The following is a 13121-nucleotide window of genomic DNA, read 5'->3' as shown; positions in this document are numbered from 1 at the left end:
CCTCCTTTGATAGACGATGATGAGCAGTAGGGCCATGGAAGATATTTGAATGTAACTGCTGTAAATCAAAGTATTGTTCTCATCAGTCGCCTGTTTTTTGAATCAACTGATCAACTTAATGGAAACAGTGGAAATGCAAAACTGTTTTTTTTTCAACATTTGTAGAACTTCGATTATGTTTTTACTTAAATGTGTAATAGAAACACAACTAATGACAAGTTTAATTGATTCAAAGAATTATGAAATATGAAATATCATGTATGTCATATGTATTTGAGCAGATCTGGGTGTGTCACTGCTGGTTGTCCATGTTTGTTTGTCCACATTGCTCCTCTTTTGTGTCAACATCTGAACAAAGAAGTGTGAAGCTAGATCTTTAAATAATCAGCATCAATACTGTGCTGTACAAGCTTTCCAGCTGAATGAGACAAATCTAATTGAGTCTAAGAACATAAACTGTCTGGGTATGACCTTGAATACCAAGATTGCCTTTTAATAAAGTGGTAAACGCTTGCTGCAAACTCAACTAAACCCACGCTTCTATACCCTGAAGTGCACAAGTGTCTGCAAGGAGAGTTCTCAGAGAAGACTGAAGCGTTCGCTGTAAACTCATTTTTCTGCCTGAGGGAAAGTAAATGTATAAACCACAAAGTATTGATCCGCTATAGACTGTGAGGTTTAAAGCCTTCGAGATGGACAGACATACGGCTCCAGCTCAGCTCTCATTCATTTTGTCACTAAAGTAATCAGTCTGTGCCGCAGGTTCAGCAGCTCTGCCTGAGCATATAAGCACTGTCCCATTAAGGCCTAGATTGAGCGGTTATGCCTCCTCATCTGAGACTAATGGAAAGATTATAACCTGAGAAGGAGAAGATTATTATACTTGCCTCCAGGTTCTTTGTCTGTTTCTTCATTACATTGTCACTCAGTGCTCATCTTTGTCTTGGTGGCAGGAGCGGACAAGCAGGGCTTTTTTTGGAATATTCCTTCGAACTGAACAATTTAATGTTTTTCATAATTATATCTGTCACTTTATTTCTATCAAGATATACCTGTCATGCCATTGAAAAATCGGTGTCACTGACAACTGTTGGATCCTGCTGGAAAATCCAAATCTGGAGGAAGAATACTTTTACCATCCTAAAGTATCACTCATGCTCTGAAAAACCGGAGGAAAACCAAATCACTTGTCTTCATGTCTAAACAGCAGCCTGCAGTGTTAAAAAATTAAACTGGGTTAAGAATATGGGCTCATTTGTGCAACTTTGCTAATGAGAAACAGGACCTACCACCGCTTCGTTTTTTGTTTCAGCTGAAAGCACATAAACATCTGTGAACCTCATGAGGTCCGCAATCCCACAAGGCTACAGATTCTTCTCATCCTCTGGACTTACAAGATGTGTTTGTCATCACTTTGATTTGTGTTGCTCTGACTCTGACAGAAATCAGATTAAATTCAAATTCAAATTAATTGTATTTATAAAGCACCTTTCATGTCAAACAGACAGCTCAAGGTGCTTTCCATAAAAAACAAACAAGAATACAATCAAACCAAGACGAAGTCCGTAGTATCTAAACGAGGCCTCGCCCACTGAAAAAAAAGACCTGTTGGATTGACATAAAAAAATCATGGACATCGGTTGCGCGCAAAAAAATCATGTTGAACCAATATAATTATTGCACATAATAAAATCATGTTCTACTGTAATGAATGCTTCTTTGTTTCTGCACCTAATAATTTTACATTAACAAACAAGATTTTATTATGTCATTTACCATAATTTTTTCAAACATTTAAAACACTATTATTTGTTTGAAATTACCTACATAGTTCATTTAATTTATAAATTATTTTAATAAAATTTAAATTGAAAAATAAAATTGCAATTGCAGATAATTATTTAAAGCAAATACTTTCTTGTGCATTATGACAATCCAATGAACATATGACACTGAACACAAATTTCAGATTTAACTTTTTTATTATCTAAACTTGAAAAATATGTTTACAGTGTAGCATAAAATGACAAATCACAATAAATTGGGCTTGCTATTTTTATAAAACAGAAGATAACAGAGCCAAAGCAAACAGCTGGAACCCCTTCTTAGGAAAAAGTTAAACTATTTAAAGGTCATTTTATTCAAAGAGTCGGATCTTTAAGCCTGAAACCTTAGACACCACTTTGCCTTACAACTCTAATACAGTTTTTTTTGGATTACCTCAAAGGTGTGTGACGGAATGTCCAAGGGAGAGAACCCAAGAGCAGGAAGAACGACCCAAATCCAATAGTTCACTCGAAGGGGCTTTAATGCCAGAGAACCATAACACCAGAGCGTAGAACGAAGACGCTCCGACACAGAAACAAGATCAGACACTGCATAAATAGACAAACCAATCAACATAATACAGAACACCTGTGACCAGCGGGAGAGCTCAAGAAGGGAAGGGCCTCCAGGAGATCATAGCAGGAGCAAAGTCACGGCCCCATGACAAGGTGTTTCTGAGATGAGGATGGTAATCAGATTTGTGCTGTAAATAAGGCCAAAAACAGACCACCACAGCCTGGGAGATGTGGACCACGAGAATGTCCTCTTCCTCACCACTGCCAGTTTCCATTAGGAGGGAAATTCCCACCGTGGTGTCCTCGATTGCCTCCTGGATTGCTGGATGGTCTTCATTCTAAAGAACACAGAAGATATTTGTGTGCACAGATCACATTTGAAGTTTAGTTAAAGCGTCTAGATTACACAACTCACCTATACTTTGAATAAACCCCAGAACTTGCTTATATTGGCGAGAAGTTCAGCAGTCTGAAATACAAAGAGTCAAAAAATTTTAAATTCACATGAAAACTTTGGAAAAATACAATTCTTACCCTTGGCTCATCAATAAATGTTATAGTTACTGGGTTAACAAAATCATTATATCCTTAGTGTCATGTTAACAGAGGTAGTGGGATAACTGATCAACCATCAATTTGATTATTTATTATGTATGTATTTCTCTGCATAAAAGGTGTGTGTAAAGAGTAGGGCTGGCAATCTTGATTACCTCACGATTCGATGACAATCCAGGAGACAATAATTCCAATAATATATGGTAAATGCATGGTGACCCACCTGACTCAGTGAAGACTGGAGCCCAGCATGATCAGGGAGGAGCAGTTGGAAGTGTTGTGTGATGAGCTCTGTAATCAGGACGGAGGTTTATTAGTTAAATTTCAAATATATAGAGAGAGTGACACTTCCACAGCTTTGTTGTATCATTTTAATAACTAAACATGCATTGGTTTGAAATCAATAGCTGCAAAAATATTCTGAAGAAATTAGACCAGAAAGCACATTAGACACCTCCTCCCCCCACAGGATTCAAACCACGCTTATGAGAACCCGCGAATTTTGAAATGGAAACTGCAAAACTAAACTAGCAGATCGGGAGTAGATAATCCCCCCCACCCATAAAGGATTCCCATATTAATTTATCACAAATAGGAGGAATCTGTGAAGTAGGATTACAGACATTATTATAAGGCTGTAAACTTTTTACTACACATATACACTTGTTCCAAAAGGACATGAATATTTTCACTCCATTAAACTCTCAAAGCTAAAATAAAAAATATGTTCAGCATCATAGAATGAAAACCAAGCTCTGATTGAAACCAAAGATTTATGTAAACTGGACACACCAAACGCATTCTGTGCACGAGACGCGCACGGAGAATGATTGACAGCTGACTGAGACAGAAGTGCGGTGCTGTTTGCTGGTCAAATAATGCTGTCCTTAAACTAGCTCATGGTGGAACGGTATGGAAAAACTAAATAATGACAATAGTAATGATCGCTTCTCACATTTTCCTTCAATTTCGGTCTCCACAACGCAGAATATAGCAAAAAGAAATCCACTTAGTGACGATGAAAAATCCCCTGGCAGAGTTTCTGCCTGTGGAAAAAAAACGCCGTGCCCGCAAGCGCCCACTGCCCCTCTGTCAAAAGCGAATTCCTACGGCATAACTACTCACCACTCTTCCCCGTACATCATTTGAAATCACCGCGTTTACAGCTGAATCTGCCTGCGACGTGAAAGTACAATTTACCGCGCACACACACCTCCCCCTACCTGCCGTCCGAGGGCTGCGGCCGGCAGGGACAAAAGTGGCGCGCAGAGCCTTAACTTTGATAACTACGACAAAAGTGGATTACAAAGCTCTTCCCCGTGGAAAAAATAACATTAATGATACATTTACGCCTTCCACTTTCTTAAATTAATTTGTTAGAGTAAATTAACTTACCTTTTTTAAGTTCCTCCAGCCAGCAGGTGCTTGTAGCTTGTCTAAAATGGCTGACGGCAAAGTTTCTCCTCCTGGAATTCTTCTTCACCGATGGGGTTTACTTATCCAAAATTAAGGGGCAAAGGATCAAGCATAACTATTTCATGTTTTGTCAACATGATTTAAATATATAAAAGTAACACAGCAAGAAATTATGTGTGATTTTCAAGATTATATTCTGTTTCGAAGGTAAACATAATTTGTTCATATTAAACAAACAAGTTTACTATTTGTAAATTGAACAACCCCACTTTTCCCGTTTTTTCAGTGCCGTGGATTTTTGTCTTGACTCTAGGGACCCTCACCAGGCCTGCACCTGAAGATCTAAGGGCTCTGGGAGGTTCATAAGATAAAAGCAAGTCTGATATAAAAGAAGGACCAAGGCCATGGACACTCTTAAAAACTATTAAAAGAATTTTAAAAGCAACCCTGAAGCTGCCAGAGAGCCAGTGCAGAGATTTTATGATTGGTGTTATGTGCTCCCTCTTCCTAGTTCTTGTTAAAAGGCGTGCAGCAGAGTTCTGGACTAGCTGCACGCGATTAAGAGTGGTTTTCTTTACCCCAGAAAGGAGGGCATTACAATAATCTATCTTTGATTTAATAAAAGCATGAATTAAGATTTCAGCACTGGCTCTAGAGAGAAAGGGTCAAACTCTGGCGATATTTCTCAGATGGTAAAATGCAGTCTTAGTTATTTGATTCACGTGTTGGTCAAAGCTAAGATCTGCATCTAATAACACCGAGGTTCCTTACTGTATCACATATGTATATGTATGAACATATGTATATGTATGAACATATGTATCACATATGTTCATAAATTGGGTTGACAAATAAAATTGAACCTTATCTCTCTCAGCTTCAGAACTGATAACCAAGACTTCAGTTTTGTCCTGATTGAGCTGCAAAAAGTTCTCTCCCATCCAAGTTTTAATATCTAAAATACAGTTTAAAAGGCTATCCAGGGGTCCAGAGTAATCAGGAGACACAGCTACATATAGTTGAGTCATCAGCATCGCTATGAAAGTTAATGCCGTGTCTCCTGATGACATCACCAAGTGGAAGCATGTAAAGATAAAAAAGTGTGGGACCCAGGATGGAGCCTTGACCCCACAAGTCAGTTTGTGCTTTCCAGATGAGAAATCATTTAAATTAACCATAAAATCTCTGTTTGTGAGGTAGGATTTAAACCAATTAAAAGCTGTCGCGGTAATTCCAACCATGTCGTGAAGTCTGTTTAAAAGGATAGAGTGGTCATCTGCGTCAAAGGCTGCACTCAGGTCCAGTAAGACTAAAACAGATATTTTCTTCATGTCAGCATTGGACCTGAGATCATTTAAGACCCTGACAAGTGCCATCTCTGTTGAGTGATGAGATCTAAAACCAGACTGAAACTTTTCCAAAATGTTATTTTCATTAATAAAATCATTCAGTTGAATAAAAAAAATCTTTTCTAAATTTTACTTAAAAATGACAGGTTGGATACCGGCCGGTAGTTGTTTAGATCGGATACATCTACACCACTCTTCTTCAGAATGGGTCTCACTATAGCAGTCCTTAGGGTTGCAGATTAGAAAGCAAACAAGAAAAAAAAATCCGCAATCACTCCTTTAACTGTAGGATAGAAAACAAGCATATCCTAAAAGGTGTTAAAACCATTTTCAGCTGTCTTTGCTTCTGATATTTTCATAAAATTCCCACTACCCTCTGCAACACGCGTTTCAGCAGCCACTTCCAATGAAAAGTCTAGGTAAACGTAAATGTGTGAATGCACATTTCTGGCTTTTGCGTTCAAGACTCTTGCATTCACGAGTAGATATCCAAGTTTTTAATTACCATTTCTAGGCTCTTCATACAAACTGTAAAGCCTAGGAATGATCATTACCAGATATACTTTTGACCAACCAGGGATTTGGATTTAGTAGTGATGTTTATTTGGTTTATCTGGTAAACCCAGAGACACCGACAAGCCTGACGACGCTCTCCTGCCATGATGGTAATTCATATTTGCCATTGCAAGGATGTTATCAAGGAAGTGAACCGTTTCTGTTTCATGCTCAAATTGGGAGATTTGCACTGCTTTGACATTTCGCACCAAGCGCCTTCCAACTGGTGGCGGACATGCACGAGTATTCAGTGGAAACAGGAAAAGAAAAGAGAAGCCTCTCCCTGCTTGACCAGTGTGAACGCCATGGGCTAAATGCAAGCTCAAGAACGCGTGTCAAATGACTGGTGTACACGTAACTTAACTATTTTAGGGTTGGTTGCAGTACCCTACTTGCCTGTAACAAGGTTAGTTTATACTTTTTAGCCTTTTAACTTAAATGATAAAATGGTGTACACTTGCATAGCTTTTTACTGCATTCCTTAAAGGCCCAAAACACTTCATACCAATGAAGGAATTGTGTTGGTCTTGGAGTAATAGACCAAGAGTAATGGACGGTCCTTTGAATGGGAAAACGGTTGATATAGCCATGTTCAGGTCTAATATTCAACCTTTTTTTTTGTAAATGTTTCTTACCAGTGAAGCTTTAGGAAATTGAAAAAAGAGCTCAGGCATTGTTTATAAAAAAAAAAGTGCACAAAAAGAAAAAGGACCTGTATCTGATCTGAAAACTCTTCCAACCTTTCCTAAGAACAATCCATTTTCCCTTCCAGAATGTACCGTACAGTACTCCGTGGTGCCTTTCTAACACAATCCCTCCTCTCCATTGAGCCATACCACTTTTACTGTTTGCGGCAAGATTTTACAAGCTGTGTGATCAAGAATTGGGTACCCTTTACTCTGGGAGCCCAAGCATCTGGGGACCTTGCATGATCATGCAGTTCTCCAGAAATCTGGGCTTGGTAGCAGGAATAATCAATCCTTCATTGAGTGAAAGTGTTGATATATGTGACAACAGCTGTCCTGATGGAAAAGGGGGCTCCATCTTGGCCTGTGAGGGTCCGGTAGCGGATGCAGAACTACTCCCTGCGGTCCCACAGATAAGCAAAGAACCTCACTGCCTGCATGGACCCTGACTGCAGTCATAACTGACAGACTAAAGCGCCCTCAGATCAAGCAGATGCAGCTAATTGAAACCATTTAAAGTTCTCTGTTTCATCTCCTTTAATGCCCGAGTACCTTTGAGCTGGTCAAGTCTGCTCTGACACAGATCTTGTGTAGTTAAATGCAGTGATGTTTAGAACGTCCCTCAGCAGCAGGCCTCAAACAACGTTTGACCATGTTCTCATCAGTACTGACAGAAGAGCAAAATGTCATGAAATAACCCAAAATAGCTGTAATCAAACCATTACATCATTCACATTTCTGTCTGAGCCTTTTAACCCTTATGCTATCTTAGATGACCACACCACCACATTGACGTGTTTTCCCTACCATGACAAAGGTGAATAAAAGTGGAAAGATTTCATGTAATCCATGGACACTAGTGAGGTTCACAAATCATTGAAGAAAAAAGGTTCAGCGCACTGTTTAGTGGGTCTAGATGACCCAACTCCCAATGTTAAAGTGCCTAGGATAGCACAAGGGTTAAGTACCTGTTAAGTTATCAGTACTCAGACTGTGATAAGACTCGGGGCGGAGCACCAACAGCCATCACGGTTCTTCAAGAATCTTCATGAATGCATGTTTTTCCATATCTGGTGTACTAAATTGAGTTTCACTGCAGTGCTAAAAATGCTTTGGAAGATGATGTTTGTTTTCTGTGAGTGACAGTAGGACTTCAATAACACTTCTAACAGCTGGTATGGGAGGGGCTTTTTTTATGAACAACAAAGCAGACTTCCAAAAATTCGCATAGAACACTTGTGTCTCAGTTTCAGATAGGTTCACCTATACAATAAATAAAAACACAGTAAGAGACCACATCAACAAGCAAAGTTTCTTGTGCACAAGGGAGAAACAAGTGTGATGGAGGATTGCCATCACCCTTTTTTTTTTTTCAAAGGACTGCTTCTCTCCTTGCTCCTTTTATTGAGAATACAAATGGGGGATTACAACAACCAGTGAAATAGAGTTGGGAAGTCCATTAAAGGTGTCATATGATGGACCTTTTGGGCATGTTTCAGTTCAGACTGGTGACCTGTCCAGGGTGTCCCCTGCCTTCACCCAGGACAGGCCCCGACAGCCCCGTGACCCCGAAAGGGATAAACGGAAGGAGATGAATGAATGAAAATGAATTTAAACCATAAATAATAATAATAATAATTTCTTTCAAAGCAAGTGTCTGTGCTAAAGAAGTAGCAAACATACCCAAATTTCCTCAGAATGCCCATCAGTTTACTCAGATGCTTTTGGAGTGAAAGCTAGACTGCACCAGTTCTCAATGATTTCATTCTTGTTTTTTTATTTACATTCTGTCCAGAGTTTTTCTATTTGCTCTGTCTTTGGTATCAAGTTATGTAGATTTAATTGTAGAGTTCTTGCCCTCCAGCTCCAATTCCAGTAAACCAGAATTCTTCTTCCTTTGATCACACTAAGCGTCTGTCCTTGCTCTTTGGCTGTAATGTGCTTTAGTGGTGGAAGTCTTTTTCCATGCGGTCTCTACACAAACTCACTTGTGACCTTCATTGTACAGACAAAGTTCGGTGTGTGAAGTGCTTTAACAGTTTTCTATAGAAGGCTCTGACCTTGATTCCAATGATTTGACTAGATAATTTATTTCAGCTCGTGAAAAGACTTGATAAGCACAAAGCCAAGGAAATCTGGTCCCACCATGTAATCAGGAAAGTAGTAGAAAATAAAGGAACCCCCCACCCCCTTGCCAATTTAATCTGCTTTTATCATCCTTAAAGAAAAAAAAATGTGAATGAACGTCATTTCCTCAGACATATGCTCTGTATATTTAAATGCCTTAGTCACATGCATCCCATATGAGGTTGACCTGTACGAATGTTTTGGGTTTTTGGCTTATCCCACAGAGGGTCATACACAGGTGTGGCCACATCTTAAGGGGAGCGCAGATGTGTCTTGCAGTTCCCTTGTGGCTCATGCGGTTTGCACACACTAATTATGGGTAATGCTATACGATGCCCCTTGTGCCACCATTAGTGAGGTGCATGCATACCACATCCATATGCATGGGTTTGCACGTGATGTGTAAGTGCTCGTACAAAATGAACTCTGATTGTCTCATTTCTCATCTGATTGTCTCATGCACCAAATTGCACAACAGGCAGGCAAGCGTACACTTTTCACTTGAAATTAAGTAATGTGCCACTTTCGCCATCCACAGGTCCGTGGGGGGGTAGGATCACCTATATAATGCTTACTTACTCTTACGTGTGATATACCTGTTTGATACAACCTGACGCCAGCAGCATGCCTGTAGGAAAATGCGCACAAACATTCTCGCTCTACCCAGTGGTCTATGACATAAAAATTGAGTGCAGACCACCTGCATGTACCGTACAGGTTTTCTCATTTTTCAAAGAGAACCTGACTGCAGACAGGCCAGAACTGGAAGTTTTTTTGTTTTGTTTTGTTTTTTACAATTCTGATCACTGAACACTTTTTAGGCATGGGATTAGGGTAAATTGTATCATTTCTGCTTCTGTCCAATGATGTCAAATACCATCTTGTCTGCAGCAGGTCCCACTCCATTTTTCGCTCGCAGACAACTTGTATCCACACATAGGGCCGTTGTGACTCAGGAATTATCTTCCTCTTGTCTGGAATGGGGTTTGTTGGGGCAGCAGTCTCAATGAGGACACTCAGACCTCCGGTGTCAGTGACAGAGCATCATTCTGGTGGGAAACGGCCATGTCTTCTACTAAGGAGGCAATCAGTTGGTATCCATGGCAGATGCCTAATTCACCTCAAATGGCTCCTCTGGTTATGAAGGAGCAGCACTTACTTAATTTTCTGTAAGACCTCTGAGTTACTTTAAGTTCCTCTAGAATGACTGAGCCTTTATACCCCATTTTCTATCTGTTTTTACTGCTTGTTTTACTGATCTAAACTGCTTGTTCACAAACCATGGCAATAGCTACAATTCATGGCAATAGCTAAGAATGGATTGGGCGTTGAAGGTGTGAGTTTTGTCTCCAGATTGAACTCTCAATAGACCAATGCTAAACCCACATGACTGCAGCCAAATAATATTTCTTTTTACTTCTTTCATCAATATAGACCCTGGAATTTTTATCACTTAAATAAAAGAGAAAAAAACAATTCACAGACAGTCAAATTTCTGAAACATATTTATTCATCTTCTAAGCCATTTTGTCCCGTTTGGGGTTACGGGGCTGATGGAGCCTGTCCCGGCCACTCGTGGGCGAAAGCAGAGGGCATCCCGAACAGGTCTCCAGTCTGTTGTAGTGCCAGAATCACACACCCATGCACACTCACATTCACACCTAAGGGCAATTTAGAGTAACCCATTAACCACGGAAGGATGTTTTTGGATTAAAAAGGCACACACGCGTGGGGAGAACATGCAAACTCCACACAGAACGGTCCCCCATTGGTGTTCTGTTTCAAGTCCCCCTTTTTTTTTTTTTTTTTTTTGAAGGAAAGAGAATCGTCCGTTTTTGGGTTCTTTCCATCCATGCGTGTTCGATAGTCGAGAGTGGTAAAACAAACAAGGATTCAACCGGTTTAAAAATACACAGAGTTTATTTCCCTGACAATAGTTCTAAAGCACAGTTTAAAACATTAATGCAGATATATCTGGATTCTCAAGTAAAGATCTACTGACGCACAAGTTACATGCGAATTACTCGTAGATTTTCCTAAGAACAATGGAAAACTTTAAAACCAGTCTTTTTAAGATGTGTTTGAATCTCCGCCTTCCGGAAAGATCATGGTCGCTGATCCTCCGCCCCGGAACACTCTGATTCGTCAGCTGATAGCCCGCCTGCTTCCACCGGCCAATAGCTGAAGGTTGCAAAGTCCAGATCCGCTCCGCCTTTCCAGGGGTGGGGGCCATTCACCGGCGCACACAATCCATGATCAAAAGGAGTCCTCCTCTGGTCCAAAGTAAATCATACCAGCCAAACGAATACTCCATCGCCGGCATGAGATCAGAGGTCAGCTTCATCCTCCACATGAGAACACGAACCTGAACACTTTCCCAAGGATAAGGTGTTCAACCCAGATAGTAGAAATGTAGTCCATGACATATTTATTGCGTCTCTGGAAACTCCTAGATTTGCACAAAGAAGTCCTAGTTGCTGCTGCAACTACAAAGCACAAGTGAAGGTCACTGGAGAATAAGTCCTGTTGAGTTCAAAATGAGTTCACTTCACACTAAAGATAAAGCTATAACATAATGAAGAATAAGATATTAAAACATACATTTTCTACATTTCCCTCTCTTGATCACACAAAGTGTGATCACCTAAAAGATTTAACACTACAACACTCAAAACAACAAAACATTACAAACCTAACCTAACCTGACAGCTGTGGTCTGAAGCCCGCACAATCTGGAACACAAAATATTTCAAAGGAGTTAGGCGTCCATGCATGAACGTGCAAGCGAAAACTGTCGGAGCATCAGTTAAACATTCAGTGTTCAGTCTGACAGGAAAAGTCTTGCGACGGCTCCGTGCTCCTGCGGCAACCACCCCAAAGGATGCTCATGCTCACAAGATCGACCTAACCCCTTGGCACAATGTCATTAATAAAAGTTACATAGTACAAAAACTAAAGTAGTAAATAAGGTAAATAAAACAAATTCAAAGTGTAATTCAGTCTAATTCAAATTCAAATAGTAAAAAAGATAACAGTTCCTGTGAAGCAAAAGAACACCTGGAATTAAGGGGGAGGAAAGCGAGACATGTTAAGGCAGAACAAAATCCCACAGATGACTAAAAGAAAAACAGAATTGTTAAACAGAACAGCAAGCGTAATTCAGGAAATTACTTCCATCTCCTCCATGGGGTCCCATTGGAGGGGCTGTGATACATGCGCTCTACCTAAATAAGAATAGCAATAAGTAAAATGCAACAAAATCCAAAAGATCCTTCAGGGCCTCGAACACTCGCGTCCTTCTGTATGTCCCACAAGCTCTGACCAGCTTGGACCAGGCCTCCTATGAACTTCTCAATAAACCTGGTAATTAGAGATCTGATACAGAGGACACAACAGAACAGCTGTAAAAGAATTGGAGTGTCCACACATATGTACCTTCTCCCAAAGATGAATCTGCTGTGGATCTAAATATTGATTAGCGTTAGGGTCAGTAACTTAAATATAAAAAACAATAATCCAAAAACCATATTAGAAAAACAAAACACAAGACACAAGAATCATGTTACGCCTGCGGAGGGGAGAGCAGCAAATGTGATGGGAAAAAGTCCATCAGTGTTTCTCTTCTCAAAGGTCTGCTTCTCCTCATGCTGTCATTAAGAACACAAGTGGGGAAGAAAAAAATTCAAGACAAAAAGAAAAGTTCATTAGAGACAGTCGTATAACTGCCTTATCAACCCAGGACAGTGTCGTAAAACTTCCTCATCCTTGCTGAGGATGAGTGAACCAGAGGAACACACAAACAAAGCTGTAGAAAAAGTGAAAAAGGTCAATCTGAGTTACCATTTAAACATCCCTTCTAAACAAATACATTCAAATGATAATAATAAAACAATTTGACGATGATAATAAAACAATTTCCTTAAGACTCCCTAATGTCCATCTCCCTCTCTTGGAGTGGAAACATTGCAGAGTCAAACAGAGATAAGGCACAAACACAAAACCAGATAATATTGAAAGGAAAAATATAAATTGAATAAAAATTGAACATAAAATAGAAGAACAACAAACAGATCAGTGCACCGTTCAGATTA

General features: G+C 39.8%; 1 protein-coding gene and 1 long non-coding RNA gene across 3 annotated transcripts in view; one reads left to right on the top strand and one right to left on the bottom strand.

The window, feature by feature from the left end:
- The window catches only part of naaladl2 (N-acetylated alpha-linked acidic dipeptidase like 2), a 520425-nt gene that overhangs the window by 478682 nt on the left and 28622 nt on the right, over window positions 1-13121 (top strand). The gene's annotated exons all lie outside the window — the stretch shown is intronic.
- LOC111947390 (uncharacterized) lies at window positions 2558-4590 on the bottom strand. Of its 2 annotated transcripts, none has more exons than XR_013655626.1 (4): window positions 4023-4590; window positions 3121-3188; window positions 2758-2811; window positions 2558-2680 (listed from the first exon to the last, which is right to left on the bottom strand). It is a non-coding gene; the product is annotated as an uncharacterized LOC111947390 (long non-coding RNA). The 2 variants fall into 2 exon arrangements; XR_002873199.2 differs by having other exon boundaries at window positions 4293-4590.

Source organism: Oryzias latipes, chromosome 4, assembly GCF_053564925.1.
Source record: "Oryzias latipes strain Hd-rR chromosome 4, Olatipes_Hd-rR_3.1".
Classification (NCBI taxonomy): domain Eukaryota; kingdom Metazoa; phylum Chordata; class Actinopteri; order Beloniformes; family Adrianichthyidae; genus Oryzias; species Oryzias latipes.
This window is presented reverse-complemented; position numbering and strand designations above follow the sequence as displayed.